Here is a 20,473-nt window from a genome sequence, read left to right as displayed (position 1 = left end):
TTTTTTTAAAATCGGGATGATGACTGCTGATCTGTGAAGGGTGGGAACAACACCATTGCTTAGTGAGTCATTGAGGAACGTGAGGGGAAGGGTAGGACAGGCCGAAAAAATCTCTCTTAAGACATAGGCGGGACCAAAATCCAAGGGGGAGCCCGACTTCACCCGCCGAAGCAAAGGGAGGAGTGAGTCCTTGGTCAGCAAGGGGATGCTAGACAGTTTGGAGGTAGAAGAGGGAGGGGACGGATTAGCAAATGTTAACGAAGGGGATGGTATATTAATTTTAATCTGTGCGACCTTCTCAATGAAGAATTCGTTTAACGAGTCGCAAAGATGTTGAGAGGGAGGGATTGTTGCCGTATAGTGAGTTAAACGTTTTTCAGTAGTAAATAGTAAAATGCATGGTCTCATATTTTTTTGTCTAGTATCACAGTGTGCATCTGTGTACATTAAGGAATTATATTCGCCTCTTTTTGAACGTTTTACAGTAGTAAATGTGTTTTGGTATAATGCATGGTGTTATATTTTTTTCTTTAATATCACACTGTGTGTCTGTGTACATTAAGGAATTATATTTGCCCCTTTTTCCATATTTTCTACCCTCTCTTGTCATATTCCCCCCTCTTACGTCTTCCTCTCTCCTGGTACTACCCTCTTTTTCTTATATTCTCCTCTGTGCCCATACTGCCCTTCTTTGTGTTTATATTTCCCTGTCTCTCCTCATATTCCTTCTGTCTCCTCATTTTCTTCCCTTTCTCTTTATATTTCATTTTTCTCTTGATACACCCTCTCTGTCCTCTTTTTCCTTTCTCTCCCTCTGTATACACTCTAGGCAGATTTACAAGCCCCTTGTGCATCTTTTTTGTTTTATTGTGTCAATTTTTTTGATGTAATGGTAGCAGAACTAATGTAGTAAATTGCATATTAATGTAAAGATGAGTACTCCTTAATTGAGTTATAAGTAGTTTAATAACGCCCAACAGGGAGGCAAGTCGTTCTGTCCATTGACCATGTTACAACTGACAAACTCCACCCACAACACATTCCAACCCATGACCTAGTTACATTCTTAACAAGGAATGTACTCAATTAAAGGTAAAGATACAACACATCTCCCTTATTATAATAACAAAATGAATGAGGAATAATAAACAAGAAAGAAAGACGGAAAGAATAAAGTAAGGGTATAGAAAAAGATAAAGAGAACAAGGAAAGGAAAAAAAACAGCCAGAAAAACAAAGGTCAAAAGGAACCAAGAAATACTTCATTCAGAATAGTAATCTTGAAGATACAAAGGAGATCCACTAGCTGAACACAGATATAATTCATTTGGAACAATAATCTTGAAGATACAAAGGAGGTCTCCTAGTTCTTGTGCTAGTGCTGTGAAAAGGAACATTCTGAGGTAAGAGATTAGGTAAGTGATTAGAACATTTCTCAGAACAAAGTTTCACAACACCATCCCCTTCCGCACACCTTGACAAACGAGACATACTCCAAACATCCCCCCCCGGCAAGCATAACCACATTCTTCATAACCTTCACAATGCGTCTAGGCCCAAAATACTTTGACTCACCCTTAGGTGACCAAACTGCATTTTTAACGAAAACAACATCACCCACTTACCAAGAAGCACACTTCGCCCCCTTTAAGACATCGAACCTTCGTTTGTACTTTTCTTGATAATTTTCCAACCTCGAATCTTTGACCACACAGCCCCTATCCCTCACTGAAAGCAACAAAGGATTGAGCTTAGAACCAGCAACCCTACCTTTCAGTATCTTAAAAGGTGACAAACCAGACACGCTATTAGGAGTGTTTCTGTGTGCCCACAGTTTTTCCCTGAGAATAGGTTTTAGTGGAAGTCTTCTCTCTAAAGCAGTTTGGGCACAAGCTCTAATCAGCCTATTCATGCTCTCCACCAAACCATTAGCCTGCGGGGAGTAAAGAGCAGTCCTATGGTGGGTGATGGATAAGTCTCTCAAAAAGTCAGACATTTCCTGAGAGGTGAATTGAACACCATTATCAGAGACCAAAACGTCAGGCACCCCTTCACAAGTAAAAGCATCCTTCAAAAATTCAATAACATTCCTACTCAATATGGAACCCATGCAAGAAGCAGACAACCACTTTGATGTGTAATCTACCAGAACAACAACAAATCTCTCAGAAGGAGCAAGGTTCTCAAAAGGTCCGCATATGAAAGCGCCACATCGGAAATCAGTCAAATCTTCAGAAATCACTCTATGAAGATCGAAAATCTCAAACAAACAATAAACTCACTACCGCACTGCAGTGGTACCGGAAATCCCAAAAATCAAATCACGCAGGGTTCTTCATCACCTGTTGGGCTCATCGTCGCCAGTAATGTAAAGATGAGTACTCCTTAATTGAGTTATAAGTAGTTTAATAACGCCCAACAGGGAGGCAAGTCGTTCTGTCCATTGACCATGTTACAACTGACAAACTCTCCCCACAACACATTCCAACCCATGACCTAGTTACATTCTTAACAAGGAATGTACTCAATTAAAGGTAAAGATACAACACATATGTATTTGCAAAATGAGTCAGGGTTGTTCACTGAAATGTAGTAATTATATACATGGAATGTGTATAGTCACTTAAACGTTTTTCAGTAGTAAATAGTAAAATGCATGGTCTCATATTTTTTTGTCTAATATCACACTGTGCATCTGTGTACATTAAGGAATTATATTCACCCCTTTTTCCGTATTTTCTACACTCTCTTGTCATACTCCCTCCTCTCTCCTCTTACTCCTTCCTCTCTCATCATACTACCTCCTTTTTCTTATATTCTCCTCTCTTCTTATACTTTTATTTTCTCTTCATACTTGCTCCTCTTTTTGCATACTTCCCCATCTCTTTATATTCTTTCTTGTCTTTATATTCACCCCTGTCCTCATAGTTCTTACTGTCTCCTTATAGTACTCCCTCTCTCCTTATACACTAAGTCTTCTCTTATATTTGTCTTTTCTCCACATTTTTGTCTCTCTCTCTCTTTATATTCCTTCCTCTTTCTTAATATATACTCTTCTCTTCTTATATTCTCTCTTTCCTTTTATTCTTGCTCTTCCTTGCACATACTCCCTATTCTTTTCTCATACTTTTCTTTTTCTTCTCATACTCCCCTCTCTCTGCTCACACTTTTTCTCTCTTTTCTTATACTCCCCACTCTCTCCTGATATTCCTCCCTGTCCTTATACTCCCTCCTGTTTTCATATTCTCTTCTCTCTTCTCTTACTTCTCCATGTCTCCTCATACTACTGCCTTTTACTTACATCTCTTTTTTCTTATACTCCTTCTCTCTGTGTTCATATTTTCCTATTTCTCTTTATATTCTTTTTATATTTTCATTTTCTGTTCTTTCTGTTTATACTTCTTCTTTCTGTTCATAGTGCTTGGTCTCTTGTTTTACTCCTCCTTGACTCCCTGCATACACTTTGCAGCACGTTTCTCATACTCCCCGTCTTTTCATACTGACCTCTCTCTATATATTTGTTTCTCTTGTCATACTCCTGCCTCTTTCTTCATACACTTTTCACTCTTCATAATCCCCCCTCTTTTTATACTCCTTCTTTTCTTCTCATACTGTATTCTCTGTTCTTGTACACCCCTTTTCTCCTTATGCTCCTTTTTTCCTCACATTCTCCGTGCTCTGTTCTGGTACTCTCCTCTCTCTCCTTATACACACCCTCCTTTCCTTGTATTCCTTTTTTGTTCTTATACTTACCCCTCTTTCCACATATTACTTCTTTTCTCTTTATAGTTCTTCTCTCTCTTTTTATACTGCCCCCTCTCTCCTCACACTCTCTTTCTTTCTTCTTATACTCTTCCTTCTCTCCTTATACTTCTACTTTTCTCGTCATACTCCCCCTTACCTCTTCATACTTTCCAGTCTGTTCATACTCCATTCATCTCTTCATATTGCAGTGTCTGCTTATGCTCCCCTTTCTCCTAATATTTTCCCGTGTCTCATACTCCTTCTTCTTTTGCTGTAAGTGCTTCTATTTTCATAGTCCCACCTTTGTCCTCATAATCCTCCTTCACTTCTTAAAAGTAATATAGTGGTATATTTAATATATTTATTTTTGTAATGTTATATATATATATTTTATAATAGATTCTATTTATCAACACTGAAAAAATTCATCATGCCTACAAAAGCTCAAAAGAGGAAACAACGAAAGAAAGGTGTTTATTTAAAGAGAAATCATCCACAAGATTTACATGAAGGATAATGTGTTAACAAAAAGAAAAAAAGTCCTGGTAAGAGAACGAAGACTTTTCTGAGGAAAATATTAAATACTAAGAGTAGTGTGCACAAAGTGAAAAATATTATTAGTGTATCTGCATCGAAAAAGAAAAAGAAGAATAAAGAGAATAATCATGGAAAATCAACTTTTGAAAAAACAGTGCATAGTAAAAGGAGGAAAAACCTATTTAAGGAAATCAGGAAAAAAATGTTTTATAATAGAGTTGTGACAAATTTAATTAAGGAAGTGAAGATTTTATTTTAAAAACTGCATTTTATAAGAAGAAAACTATAGAAAATCTAGTTGAGAAGGCTTTCGAAATGAAAAATAAATGTATTTGTTTTAGTAATCAATAGAATTCGATCACTAGATAAGCCAATCCATTTAATGAAGGCCAAAAGTAAGTGGAGAAGAGTAATTAACAGAAGTAATTTTTCAGAGTTTTTTTTGGGTGAATGGAAACACAGTTCAAGTTCTGAGCCTTTTTTTAATGAAGAGAGTTATCTTCAGAGTAATGATTTATTGCATGCAGTTGACACTAGTGGTCGTGCTTATGAGGTTAGAAATGGATGTCCTATTGAGAAAGAGAAAATTGTTCCTAGAAATGCAGAAGAGGTGTTAGCTGTTGAAAATTTAGTGAGACGTCCTAAAGCTCCAGTGTACACTTGGAATTGTAGTAGTGTTTGTAGTGTACGGCAAGAATCTATTGATTTTTTACGCAATTTCTTACGTAACTACACTAAGAAAAGTGTTAAACAAAAGATTAAGATGTTGCAAGGACTAGACCCTTGCAGAGTGAGAGAAAATATTGGTTTGAAAGGTCATTCTCTGGCTTGTCTTTCTAAAAATGTATATCGAAGTGTTTTTCACCATTTCAGGATGTTAGCAGTTCATCATACTCAAATGAGGAAATTAGTCAGAACATTGTATGACGCAAAAAGTCCAGCACTAATATTAAAAAAGTTGAACAGTGCTCTTTTGCGTGGATCTGTATCAGATGTACCGAATGTTTGTGATGAAATTCAGCTTAGTTACTTTGGTCCTCAGGAAGACAGTGCAGAAACTGAGATAATAATAGAAGAAAATGTGGAAGAGAATGTACAATAGAAAATTTTTAAGCAAGAAATTACAAAGTTTAAGGTAATTTCAGGTGAAAGGCCAAATTATTCTTGTATCTCTTGTCGACGAACTCATTATAAAAATCAGACCAGGACTGTTGATGTGTATTTAAAAAGTGAAAAGGAAAATAATAATGAGTGGAAGGATTTTGCAACTTATTTGTTGGTAGAGAATTGTATTGATTTGGGTTCCGATCAACGTATTTGTAAATATTGTTATAACAAATTAGATGAGAACAAAATGCCTGCTAGAGCTGTGCATAATAATCTTGGGTTGGTAAGTATTCCTTCTGAACTGATGGATTTAAATACCTATGAGTCACAGTGATAATAATCTTCATTGTTTAAGTTATTTAAAACCATAACAATATCATAGTACAAATATGGTATCCATAGGATGTTTGGTGAAACAAAGAAAAGGACATTTGATTAATCACCGTAAACTGAGTTGCGAAACTCCTGACAAAAGGGGATTTTACTATTTAGCTCTTTTGCAACTTTTCAAGCCGTGGCGTTCAGAATCGAAATTACTTGGAGATTTTGAGAGCTATGAAGATTCGTTCAACGCAAGTAAAGATACTATAGAATGTCCTGTTTTTGCTAATTATGTGAAAATGTTGAATGACGAAACTGAGCAAGAAGCTACAATTGCAGCTGAGATTGCTAGAGACAGTTCTCAAACAGTCAAACTTCTGCTCCGTTGAGTCAGGACCCACTAGGAGAACTAATTGTTCAAAATGAAGCAGCAACTGCTATGGAAGAGGTGGAAAAAGCAATGTATTAAGCTCAAGGAGATGTAACAAACTTAGGAAACTTTGAAGAACAACTAAATGTTGAGCAGAAACAAATATATGAGAAAGTGAGAGAACAGATTCACCATGGATTTCTTCATGAGAAGAAAGAGTGCTCTTGCTCATCATTTGAACCTATCCGAATGTACATGAGTGGACAAGCTGGAACAGGCAAAAGTTTTTTAATTAAAGTATTCACAACTTTTCTACAGAAAACAACTGAGTCGCATTTGTCTTGTGTTGTCACTGCTCCAACTGGATTAGCAGCCCACAATATTAAAGGAATTACTTTACATTGCTTATTAATGCTACCAGTATAGCATGAAAATAAATTAGAATACCACAAGCTATCTGGAGAAGCTTGTTGTGAAGTTTCAAGAGTCTTGAGGAAAATGAAACTTCTTATTATTGATGAAGTAAGCATGGTATCAAACTTAATGCTTGCCTTTGTGTATTTAAGAATGCAGCAAATTCTTAAAACAGAGTATGAAGTATTATTTGGAGGAAAACACGTCACAGTTTTTGGAGATCTAATTCAACTTACTCCTGTAAAAGGACAACCAGTGTTTAAAACACTGGCGCATGAAGATACCAGAAAGTCTTTGGGGAGCATTGGAAATGTAAACATTTGGTCATATTTTGAGTATAAGGAACTTATTACAAATATGCGACAGGCAAATGATGCTGATTATGGAACTATTTTTCAAGATATAAGAATTGGAAAGGTGACTATTCATGGCAAAGAAGCTTTACAGAGAAGATTAGTGTCTAATTTGTTTCCAAATGAAAATATTGTCCCAGAGAAAATATATATGAGAATTGAAGAAAACAAATTTGTAATCTGCTTAATGCCAACACTGCATGAATGTTCTATATTCAATGAAGAAATGTTAAAGTTGGAAAATGAGGAAATTATACAATTGGAAGCAATTGATAAAATAGAACATGAAGGAATCACTATTATTCTGACTGAAAGTTGAAGAGGAAATTGGATTCTTTAGAGAAATCGACAAGTAAAACTGCTGGTTTAGAAAAGAATTTATATGCATGTGTAAACTGTAGGGTAATTTTACGGTGTAATTTGCATATGGAAAAAGGTTTAGTAAATAGACCAATGGGTAAAATAGTTGATTTTGTTAAATACATAAATAGAGATGGTATAGAATTTTTAAAAATCAAATTTGATGAAATTGAAGAAGTACAACAATTTAGTCGTTGTTCAGCTCGGTTTTTGCTTGTAAAAGATTTGTATGTTCACAGAAAACAGTTTCCTATTTCTTTGGCATATGCGGTAACCATTCATAAATCTCAATGCTTAAGTATGGATTGTGCTTTAGTGAAAATTCGAAGTACTGTGTTTAAAGAGGGTATTGCATATGTTGCTTTGTCTCGAGTGAGAACTTTATCTGGATTGTACTTGATTGATTTTGATGAGACAAAGATTAGTGCAGATGCAAGTTGTGTGAAAGAGTGTAATAGGTTAAGGAGAGAATATGCACCAAATCTAGGTCAATATACAATATTTGAAAAGCGTGTGGTAGGTAGAAAAAGAAGATTTGAGAATATCTGTAGTGAAACTGTAGAGAAAGAAAAAAACAAGATGAAGTTGTGATTGGAGGCAAAAAGAAAAAGGACAGTGTTGAAGAGAATGTTGGTTATCAGTTTGATAATAGTTCTGGTGTCATGCTATGCTAATGTAGTTGTTAATGTTGTTTTTTTTTCTTGAAAGTTTGCAACAACAAATTGTTGAAAATCGGAAAGAAAGATTCTGTTTGTTGTTGTATTCTGTTTATGAGAAATGTAGTAGTGATAAAAGTAAAATACAAAGTGTTTCTGATATTCGAAATGTTTTGGACAGCTGTTCTGGGTCTACTCAATTTACTCAGAATATTCAGCAAGATTGTCAGGAATTTCTAATGTATATGCTTATTGTATTGGAAGATGATGGTATTGATAATGAATACCTTTTTGGCCTTTCTTATAAATGGCAACATCACTGTGAAAATTGTTTGTTTACATGTAGCAGTAACATTGAGATTGAAAGATTCATATATTTGACTTTACCTGACTGTGAATCAGTGTATTTTAACAATCTAATTAGAGGAGCAAGTCAAAACATGGAGTGTAGCCAATGTAAATCAGAAATGTCATCAACATTACTTATACAAAGATATGGACAGTATGTAATTGTAATGCTGCAACGTTGTAGAGCTGATGGAAGAAAATTGGAAACTTTAATTAAAAATGTTGTAGCTGGTCAAGTATCAATATCAGGAAGAACTTTTGTAGCTGTTGCAATTATTTTTCATGATGGACCTTCTACAACATCTGGACATTACACTGTTTATTTAAAATGTCTGAAAGGTTGGATACATTGTAATGATAGTCAATTGGTTTTTAAACAATATTTGCCTAAAGAGTTAGAAAATTCTTACCTAATATTTTTAAAGCCAACATTTTAAGAACAAAATTTGGCCTTTCTGGATTACTGCTGTTAAGGTTGGTTGGACTGGTGTTGTAGAGTACTTTATAAATGAGGGTGAGCAGCTTGAAGGTGATCCTCTTGTCGATGTGTAGCCAGTGTAGGTCTCTCAGCTGGTGGGGGATGTGGTTGCGGCAGGGGACATGATGATCAGTCGGGTAGAGGTGTTTTCGACTCTTTGGACTCGTTGTAGGTGTTTGTCTGAGTTGAGATTTAGAGAGTTGATCCTTATGCATTGGGTTACATCTTTCAGTGGTGTGTGGCTCCTAGGTGAGGGAGTAGATGAGTTGGGTGTTGTTGCCTTAGCAGATAATGTTGGGGTTGTAATGGTGGGCCACTTGTGTAAGGGTGCCATGTAGATGTTGAATAGCGTCAAGTTGAGGGATGATCCCTGGGGGACGCTGCCAATGGTGTCAGAGGTTTTGGATCAGAAAGGTGGGAGATGGATACTGAGGATTACTATTGAGGAACTTCTTTACTAAGAATTTGAGATATACTATTTGGCCATGAGAAAAAGAGTATACACCTATTAAGGACTATTTGTTGTTTTTTTTCTCAGCATATATTTAAAAGTAACTTTCTTTACAGTGTTTGAAAATTAATGATAGTGTTTTGGTAGTTTAAGATTCTTTGAGATATCTCATAGTTACGTAAGAAATTGCTGTTTGAAAAAAACATTTTACATATGTTTTATTTCAATTTGTTCTATTGTTATTGAGAATGTTGAATGTTTTTTTTAAGATAATCTTATTGATTGTCTTTTTTTGCCCGCTGTTATGTGATGAGTACTATTGAACTCCCTATTTCTAGTGAAATTCAATATATTCTGAGAACAGCAAAAAAGGCAAATGAAATGATTTACAAATTATTTGGTGTAGTAAAGGATATATTGTAACTGTATTTTTTTTGTCTTCAACAGATGCTAATTTCATAATATATATTTGTATTATTCTTTATTATGTTTAAGATGAGTATAAGTAACTGTTAAGAATGGCCAATGGAGTGTGCTACTACAGAGGTGAAATAACAAAACATGGATGGAGTACATAAGTGTTCGAAGATGGTTTGTATCTTTTATATACATTTGAAAAACTTAAAATATAAATATACTGAGTGTACCAGTATTCTTTGCATTTTACTACAACACATCTACTAGTTTGGACCAGCTAAGGAGAATAGAAATATTGTACTTTTTTTAGCACTGCATTTTATAATAACAGCCTGTTTTTTTTCCGATAGTGATAAGGAGTGACTGGTTTGATAATTTAAGAAATTTTTAAACTGAACAGTCATATAAATAATTATAATTATATAATGTTATAAAGTAGTTGAGAATGGTATTTATATAATATTTTTTAAAGGGTATATTAGTTGATAAAGCTAGTTTTGGGTTCTGTATTAGGAAAAATGATACAATAACGTGTTTATGTTTTTGGAACAGGACCTCAGCATAACAAATTTACAATGGAAAATCAAGAAAACAATATGGAACACGATTTTGAAAATACTAACACTGTCGTAGAAGAGATGAACATATCTTTTATGAGCACCATTTATGAAGTGGAAGAAATGAATGCTGGAGATAACAGCTGTGATTTTCTTGACAAAACCTTGGATGATGCTTTTGTGGAAGCATTAGATGAGATTCATCAGATGACTTTTGAAATTGATAACCAGGAAAATGAAACACCTGATTAAATTATTTTAGAAGCTGTATTAAATTATGAAATGTTACAAGAATACATTTATTAGTATATAATAATAATGGTTTGAGACACTCTGCTTCCAGAATTGTAATCATTCAGCTACTATCCAAGTACTCATGGTGCAAAGTGGGCCTTTGGGTATGGACTGCTTCAACCCTTGTAGACTACATATGTATTTTCTATGCACCACAAACTTGTCTTTTATACCTTCTATTCCCCAGTCTGTATCATTAGACTTTCACCAAACACTCTCACACTACTGATTCAATGTTGTAGTGAGCCATTCAGCAGTATGTGCTTATCTATATACTGTTCAAAAAGTGAAGCTGCTATACATTCAACCAGACACTCTCACTTTCACTCTCACTTGGCACTTTCACACTCACCATACACTACTAATGTATTCATTCATTCATTTATGAACTACACATTCATTTTGACAAACTTTTACACACTAACATGGAAATATAGTTCTTTCTTTGACCAGTGAAGGTAGTTCTGAAAAGAACAGTTTTTTTGTCTTTTTAGTTTTTTTTTTTCAACAAGTTTTTTACAAAAAACAAAAAAATGGAACTGGAGACAAAAAAACTGTGGAACAGGAACAAAATAGTAAAAAATAAAATTAATATTTTGGACAACGGTGCTCTTCTTTCCTCTTCACAATGAGATCAATAGACTGCTCACCGTAACAAAGTAATTTGTTGCAATATTTACAGAGAAATTTCAGATCCGCAAACTGTGGCACAATAATAGGATGTGGACTGCTTGGAGGAGGTGGTATTACAGTTGAGGTACTAGGAACTACAGGTTGAGGATTCTCCTGCAACCTTTGTGTTGCAATCCTTGCATAGTTATTTGGATGCAAATTTTTGACATGGCGAACCATGCCATTGCGAAAAGTACCGAAATAGTACTTTTTAGTGGGGTCACCCCTGGAAAGAGTAACCTCACAGATCTTGCAAGTTACTTTCGGTGCATTGACCATTTTCTGTCCCTCAGGATATATAAAAAACTTCCAAATGAAAACTTCTTTTCTCTTTTTCTGAGGTTGCTCAGCAACAAAATCTTCCTCAGAGGAATGTTCTGATTAAGTCTCAAAAAGAGCAGCCATTGTATAGTTTGGTTCTAAAGGACTACAGCTCGACAGAATAGATGCTTCTCTTGAGAATGTCCAAGTAGAATGATCAGCATTGGAAGGGTCTTTCAACGATTGAAATAGGAAGTATTATGAACCAATCAAAAATTTCCTTTTATGGTCACATGGCTTTGCGTACGCTTACGGTGCGTACAATGTACCGTTGCGGTTTTCGTAATTGCTTTCAAAAGTAATATACGCTTATTAAAGGTTTAAAAATTTATTTTCATGATTATCCCAGATAATGTCTTCCCTTAGTATGTACATTAAGTACATAAATATATGTTTTTAAACAATTAGAAACGTTCACGCCATACGCGCAGGGGGCGCCGTACATGACGTCACACGGAAGCGTTGATGCGACGCGTAATGTCAAAGCGCATTCGTAACGTATGCGAGGGTACGTGCCGAGTACGATTTGCAGTACAAAGTATGGTGCGATCACAGTACGCGTACAGTACGATTATCAAAAAATATATACAAAAGGAATAGACCAAAATTTAATTTCAATATAATATTAAAAAATGCAATTAATAAAAAATTTATTTTTGAATTTAGTTTTGTTATTATTTTACATTAAGAATGTGAAATATAATTTAAAACATAAAATAATGATAAATATTTATAATAAAAATGTAAGAAATTAGTATAAAAAGAAAGAAATATAATAATTAATACATTTAATAATTATCCTTTACAAAACCTTTGAAATTCACTGAAAAACCATAGGTTTCACACACGTTATAGTTAGGAATTAGCATTTAAAAAACCTTGCAAATTCACTGAAAAAAACATAAGTTTCACACATGTTATAGTTAGCTGGACATTTCACTCATACAAAACCTTTTAAATTCCCCTGTTATAGTTAGTTCAGCTAACCTTACCGTACCTGCTTACATAAGAGACACAGGAGATTTCCTGACTAAGATCTATGATTGTACTTGGTCTGATGATTATGTGTTTATGACACTTGACCTGCAATGTCTTTACACCAGTATAAGGCACATTGATGGCCTCAACGCAATGAAGCATTTTCTCAGTACCCGCGAGATAGGCCTGTACCAGCACACCATTATGTTGCTTCAGATGACCGAATGGTGTCTGGGTAACAACATCTTCACATTTGACAGACTGTTATATAAACAAACACAGGGCACAGCCATGGGTACTTGCTTCACCCCAGCTATGCTAATTTGCATATGGGCTGGTGGGAGGAGCAAGTACTCATGAGGACACACCACACCCAAATGTCAGTAAATGTCATTCTTTACTACCGGTACATAGACGATATCTTCGTCTTATGGAAAGGCAGCGAGCAAAGCGCACTCGACTTTGCTCAAAAGATGAATGACAACTCGCTCAACCTACAATTTACATGTACAACCAGTAAAACTTCCATTGTCTTTTTAGATTTAGAACTTTACATATGCAATGATGCGGTACAAACGCAGACATATAGGAAGCTGACATCAGGCAATGCTATCCTGCACGCTGAGAGTTTTCACCCCCAAAAGCCTAATAGCAAGCATACCTTATGCGGAATGCTTGAGGATTAAGCGCAACTGTAGCACTCAAGAAGGTTTCACTAAATCCAAAGAGAACCTTTTTAACAGACTGAGGGAGAGAGGATACAAGAAAGAAACAGCAGAACAGAAATGCTCAGCAAAGAACAGGGAAGATCTAATACAAACCAGTAAGACCTCGCAAACCAGACCTGACAAACACAATGATGGCACGCCTAGAATGATCACTGGCTACAGCACATATCATTCTAATCTGCGCAAGATCCTCTACCAGCATTGGTCGGTAATGCGCACTGACCCCACCATAGGAGCTTCCTGTGCCAAACACCTCAAATTGACGTTCAGAAGGGCCACGTCTATGAAACAGGAGCTAGTAACAAAAGCACCCTCACATACAAAAGTTCCCAATTGGCTAAAATCACAAAAGGATTCTATAAGTGCAGTAAATGCAAGGCCTGTCGGCATGGCACCAACACAAAGACAGTTCCCTTAGCTCTTAGGAAGACACCACTAGAAATCAGGGAGCACTTTACATGCAAAACCAATTTTGCTGTATACGTTTTCGTTTGCAATTGTAACAAAAAGTATGTAGGGAGCACGATTCATCCAGCTGATGTGAGGATCCTTCATCACCTACGGGCAATAGCCAACGATGATCCCACATACCCAGTAGCCTGACACATCAACACACAGCATGGAGGGAAAACAGAAGACCTGAAATTCTTTGTAATTGACAGTGTCCCAAAGAACCCCAGGGGGGGCAATCGACAACTTGCACTAAGAAGATTAGAGTCCAGATATATTATTCTTCTGGACAGCAAAACACCGAACGGCCTTAATGCAGATGAGTCAATGAGTGTTCACCTCTAGCTTACACCTTTGTGAAACATTATAGCAGCGTATTCCCAATCCCTGACCCACTCACCCCCTGACATCCATCTCACATGTATATACACCTAACACATAACTAACCCCCTTCACCATCCACGTAACCTTTTCCAGTATTTTCATCTTTGAAAATACGAATACTCATGCACATCTGTATACCGACTACCAGAGACCGCAATCACACAACCACGAGCACCCTCAATGGGCGTCGCTTTGGCATCACAGACCCGCGCACAATAATTTGTGTAAACTCTACTGCCCACTTGGGCACAATTCCTTCGCGGAAAGTTATAATGAACATGCCAATATAACTTAGGACTGCCTTCCTAGTTAGTTACAATACACCCATGAGCTCGTGTGAACACACAATCACATATGTAGGGATATGTTACCTACACACACAACCAAATAGGCATGAGGTGAGACACATATGTATTTAATTGTTATTTATTTTTCCAACACTTGTTTCGTTTTGTCACAGTTTAAAAAGCGTATTCAAATTTGTGCCTTATTTAACAAATGTGCATACATTTACATTTATATTTTTATGATGTAGTTTCTTCTGACAATGTCTTTTGGATTGGAAGAAATACTGCACAAATTCACCATGACAAGCATTTCTTGGTTGTATGTATTTTTTCCATTGCTTTGGTCGTGAAGTCGGTAACCATGACTATTCAGTTTCGTGTACACCTTCCTTGTTTCTATAATATACTGCACTGTAGTGAGTAGTGATGTTGTGAGCAAGGCGGACACGTCTGCCGAAACGCGTCGTCCATCACGAAAGGAATAAACACTTATCCTCATGAGCACCACAACCCATGGAGTCAGCGCCTGTTTTTCCATTGTGCAAATCAGGCTTGGCAGGTCGGGCTGGACTGTTCCCATGAGGCACAGGGTCAGACTGATTTGCATATGGCCATGTCTGAACTGGGGTGGTGGAGTGAGCTAAAGAATGTTGATGGATTAAACCCAGATAAGTTGACTGGGGGTGAATGTTTGATTTGCTCAAACGCTCCGTCCATCAACCGCTTTTGTATCACCTCTAGTTATTGCCACAGAGCTGCATTGCAGAGAGGTGTAAAAAGGGGCTCAGCCTATGAACACCTCTCTGCAACACAGCTCCCCGGCACGTACTGGAGGTACCTGGTGAGCTAGTTGGCTCCCAGGGACCCTGAAGATTGAAGAGGAATTAATTCCTCAACTTAAACGTACAGGTCGGTAAGGGGACCACGTGGCACCCCTCCTGAGGCCATAATATTATGCCCCGGCACGCCATCCCCCGGGGATTGTCCCTTCTTTTTTTATTATTATTATTTAGGAGGGGGCTGCCTCGCCCCTCTCCTGTGGCCACTTATGGCCCCGGGGCCGCCTTTTTTTTTTTTTTAGGAACAATGCCGCGTGGCCCCCCTCCCGGGCCACTAATAGCCCCGGGGACCCCATCCCCCGAGGCTGGCTCTCTTTGTTGGGGACCCCCACGGTCCCAGCCGGCTTCCCGCGTCCTGGCGGAGCCGGCATTGCTTTTCCACATGGGGAGCAGCATGTTATCTGGTTTCCTGCTCTCTCTTCCAAATAGCAAAGCAGTTTGCAATGACAGGGCATGAGCTGCTCCAGCCCTGTCATTGTAAATAGCAGTGTCCCGGGGGTAGGCCCCCCGGGACACTGCAGGAGCTGGCCCTGGGGGGTGGTAGTCCCCAGGGCGTCGACAAGGCTCCAGGAGGTGGGCCACATGGCCCCCCTCCCACATTTTACAAAGCCCCGGGGGTTGGTGGTCCCCGGGCGGGGGGGTCCATCACAAAACCCCTAATTTGAATATTTAGTGCCCCGGGGAGGGGGCAGTCCCCGGGGTGTGTGGGGGTCTTGGAGACCCCGACACATGGTATTTAAAAAAAATAAAACTCGGGGTGAAAGTCCCCGGGTCCGCAGGGGGCCCTGTGCCCCCAACATTCATTTTTTAAAGCCTTAGGTGTGGTGGTCCCCAGGGCTGAGGGACCTGAGAGCCCCCCAACTGAATTTTAAGAAGCCCTGGGGGTGGCAGTCCCTTGGGCTGGGGGGGCCTGAGAGCCCCCACCCAATTTAAAGAAGCCCCGGGGGGTGGCAGTACCCAGGGCTGTGGGGGGGCCGTGAGCCCCATGTCTATATTATGTTAAAGCCCCGGGGTTGCAGTCCCCGGGGCAGTGTGGGGGGGATTTGGCACACCCATCCTTTTTTTTATCATGCCCCCGGGATTTGGCCCGGGGACTAATTAGCATTGAAGCGGGGGAGCCTGCGCTTCGTTTTTTTTGGATCGGCATGATCCGCGTATCCTGCATAGATTTTGATGATTTAAAAAAATATATAATTTATTTGGGCCTTGGGGGTCCTTGTGGCACTCCCTGACCAGGCCTAGGGGGTCAGGGGGTTTCTACCCTGCCCTCTTTTTGCGTTTTGCGTGTTTTTTATATAGGTTTCTTGTGCATCGGTTTTACCGAGGCACAAGATGGCTGCAAACACTTCCTGATTTCTAGTGTTGACAGCCAATTAGAATACCGCTCGTGCACGGCAGGGTGCGCTTAGGGTGCGCGGATCCACCGAGGCCATAGATATATATGTACTTTTAATTGTGATTTTTTCAGGAACTACTGAACGGATTTACACCATTTAGGCAAAAGGCACGAGTCTGAACCAAGGACTACCTCTTTGTCAAATTTGGTGTAATTCTGTTCAGCAGTTTGGGCTGTAGCCGCGATGAACGGTTCCTATGGAAAATTGCATAGGGAAAACAAGTGTAGCGATTTCAAGCAGCAAAGTCCCTTGCAAGGCAAGGTATCGTGAAACAGCCGCACTACATCTCCCAGAACGCCCTGGGCTCTGGCGGTCCGGAGATCACAAATGGCTGTTGGTACATAAGCGCCACCCAGGAAGGGATGGAGGCTTGTCAATCCTTCCTGTTCCCCTGACCGAACCTGTTGTGTACTACGGAAACCTTGTTCCGCGGACGCTTGCCTTCCCGCTGTGAGGACGACGCCGGAGTTTCGCGGACGCTTGCCTTCCCGCTGTGAGGACGATGCCGGAGTTCCGCAGACGCTTGCCTTCCCGCTGTGCGAGGTAGGATCTAGTGAATTAGATAGCACAGCCGTGCTATCAAGATTGCTTCGTTCATTTCGCTCTTTTTGTGTTACTTTCTTTGGCGCCTTACATTCACACGAAGAATTCCTTCCTCGCCAGATGCTATCTGTAGTGACATTAACTACAAGGTACCCCCCCCCCCAGGAAACTATCCCAAGACTTCCAGAGCCGGAAACCTTTGACTGATAAGGTTGCTTTTCGTTAGCTGTGATTTCAACAGCTGAATATTTTTGATGGGTATTCGTGCTACAGCCAATGTGATTGTGGGACGGATTAAAACCCCAAACATTGCTGAGCATCTAGTAAGTGAATTATAGTACTAATCCTGTCTAAATGTGTATGGGTCAATCTAATTGTTCAAGTAAACAAGCTCTCCTTTTTGTCTCAATAGCTGTCCTGGGTTCAGAAGAATCACTCATTAGACCAGACCGAGAGGGGTGCCCTATCAGCGGTGTCCTTTATTATTTTGTCCCCTTCCCTTTTCCCCCGGAGTGCGACCTGTCCTAATTGTGTTTCTCACGTTAGGGGAGATGGTGCTTGAGGGAACTGGGAGGCTCCTCTTCAAGCTGTGGTGCCCGCTGGCTAGAAAGACAGAGGTTAGTGGCATGTGCGTTTCTATGTTGGGCTACTAACTTTCTGACAAACCGTGACAACAAGTTTTGGGACCCCCCTTTTTTATCGGCCCCCACTTCACGAATCAACCCAAGACTTTCAGGATAGGCGCGGACCGGAGGTGGCCATTAGTTTTGAAAAGTTCCTGAAGATTTGTCAACCGGCTCCAAAGGTATTCCAATTAGAATGTTGCGGATTTCCTATGGAAAATAGGTCCTAACTATAACATATATATATATATATATATATATATATATATATATATATATATATATATATATATATATATATATCACCTCCACGTTGGTTCACCACTCGGGATTTTTGCAGCGCTCGTGCATGTGCGTTATCCTGCGGCTGAACCCACGCCGCTCATTTATGCCAACAACTTTTCCCAAAGGGGAAAAAACGGGTCGCACAACCAGTTCGAGTTTTACAGCAATCTCCTTTTATTGCTTATAGTTACACAGGGCAATAGCGCATATGATCTACGCGTTTCGGTGTCTCACCACCTTGCTCACGATCAACAGGTTTGCCCCCCCCTTTGCTTTTAAAAAAGATTACATTTTTTTCCGTTACTCTCATTTCCTGTCACATGTTTCCCAAGGATTCTGGTCCTTGTAGATTTCATGTTGTTTTTAACAAAAGTCAACCACAATAGTGCACATATTAATATTTTTTACCAAAGTTCTTTTCTTTGTGTTAATCTCCTGTACGTACTGCCTTCCAATAGGCTTCCATATTATATTGTTATGCCTTCCAATAGGCTGACTTTTACTTCAGCACAGTTTATCATTGTTCATCATGAAATTCTTTTTCACTTTGTTTCATATTTATAAGTGCACATATAACTCCTCCGATTGATTTAATCCATTCGGATGCAGGCTCCTCAGGTTGATGATAAATCTCGATTCTGCTTGCCTCAATTTTCTCTCCCAATCACCTCCACGTTCTCCCTTTGGAATTGTTTGTATGCCATAGAATTTCATTTTTTGCCAGTCTCCCTGATGGCATTGTTCCATATGTTTAGCTATGGCATTCGAACGGTCCTTGTGGATTGTTGCCCGCACATGTTGCAATATTCGATTTTTTAATTCCACTGTTGTACTGCCAACATATTTCATTGGGCATGGACACTCAACTACAGCCTGCATCCGAATGGATTAAATCAATCGGAGGAGTTATATGTGCACTTATAAATATGAAACAAAGTGAAAAAGAATTTCATGATGAACAATGATAAACTGTGCTGAAGTAAAAGTCAGCCTATTGGAAGGCATAACAATATAATATGGAAGCCTATTGGAAGGCAGTACGTACAGGAGATTAACACAAAGAAAAGAACTTTGGTAAAAAATATTAATATGTGCACTATTGTGGTTGACTTTTGTTAAAAACAACATGAAAACTACAAGGACCAGAATCCTTGGGAAACATGTGACAGGAAATGAGAGTAACGGAAAAAAATGTAATCTTTTTTAAAAGCAAAGGGGGGGGGCAAACCTGTTGATCATGAGCAAGGTGGTGAGACACCGAAACGCGTAGATCATATGCGCTATTGCCCTGTGTAACTATAAGCAATAAAAGGAGATTGCTGTAAAACTCGAACTGGTTGTGCGACCCGTTTTTTCCCCTTTGGGAAAAGTTGTTGGCATATATATATATATATATATATATATATATATATATATATATATATATATATATATATATATATATATATATTACCTACTGGCGGTCGCCAGTAGGTATATATAGTTAGGATTTTTTCTCTATGGGATTTTTGAAAATTCTATGTCAAATAACTTTGGCGTTTGAGGACGGAATTGGCTGAAATGTTCAGGAAAATAGAACATTTTGTTTCTGAGCAGCCCCTGAAAATTCGGGGGGGTTTCGTCAAGGGGGGGCCGAGAAAAAAGGGGGGTCCCAAAACGCGTTTTTCCCATGCAATTTTCCATAGGGCGGTTGGCCTCACTTTTAGCTCGAACGGCTGAATGGATTTCCACGAAACTTGGCAAAATTGTAGGGACTGGTAGCCCGATGTGCCTTTGCTAGGTCTCAATATATGTGTTCCAGTGGATTTTGAGAAATTAACGTTCAAAAAAATATATATATCTGTAAGCGCGCTCCGGGCAGCACCCCGGTTCGCGTATCTGACGCGTAACGGAACTTCGCGAAGCGAAGCTGATTGGCTCTCCGGTGTATGTCAACATTCTAAACAGTCCGGAGTGGCCGCCATCTTGTCTCTCGGTAGGATCGAGAGACAAGAGGAGGCCAAAACAAAGGGGTAAATGACCATAAGGGGGCATAGCAGATCCTCCCTGACCCCCTAGGTTTGATGTGGAGGCTTTAAAAGGGCCCCGCGGGGGAAAAGAAAAAAACATTTTTTTTTCATTTTTTTTGCGTGGGGAGCGCCCGGTACGCGCACCGGGAAGCGGTCCGGGGAGCGTAATATAAGGAAAAAAGAATGATAGACTTTTTAAATATTGTATGCTTATTGATTGTTCGTTTTGTTGTTTTTTTCCCTTTTTTTTTTATTTAAGTAGCAATATGTAGGTACCAATGCAGAGTCAAAAAATTAATATACACCGTCTCCTTTGTAGATATCTTGCATGTTGTTTCAGAAGTAATTGTGGAATATGGAATTCATACCATAGTGTGTCAGGAAAGCAGAAACAATATGGAGGCAGGAGATGATAAAGAGATGTTAAATACACATTGGAGATAATATAAAGTTGCACAGTATACTATAAGTTTGACTTTACATTATAATCAATTTGGTACTAGTTTATGAATTAGATATAAAAATGATTAAAGACTCGAACAATTTTTGAT

This window comes from Lissotriton helveticus, chromosome 2_1, assembly GCF_964261635.1.
Source record: "Lissotriton helveticus chromosome 2_1, aLisHel1.1, whole genome shotgun sequence".
Classification (NCBI taxonomy): domain Eukaryota; kingdom Metazoa; phylum Chordata; class Amphibia; order Caudata; family Salamandridae; genus Lissotriton; species Lissotriton helveticus.
The sequence above is the reverse complement of the archived record's forward strand: the minus strand, read 5'-3'. Positions refer to the sequence as shown.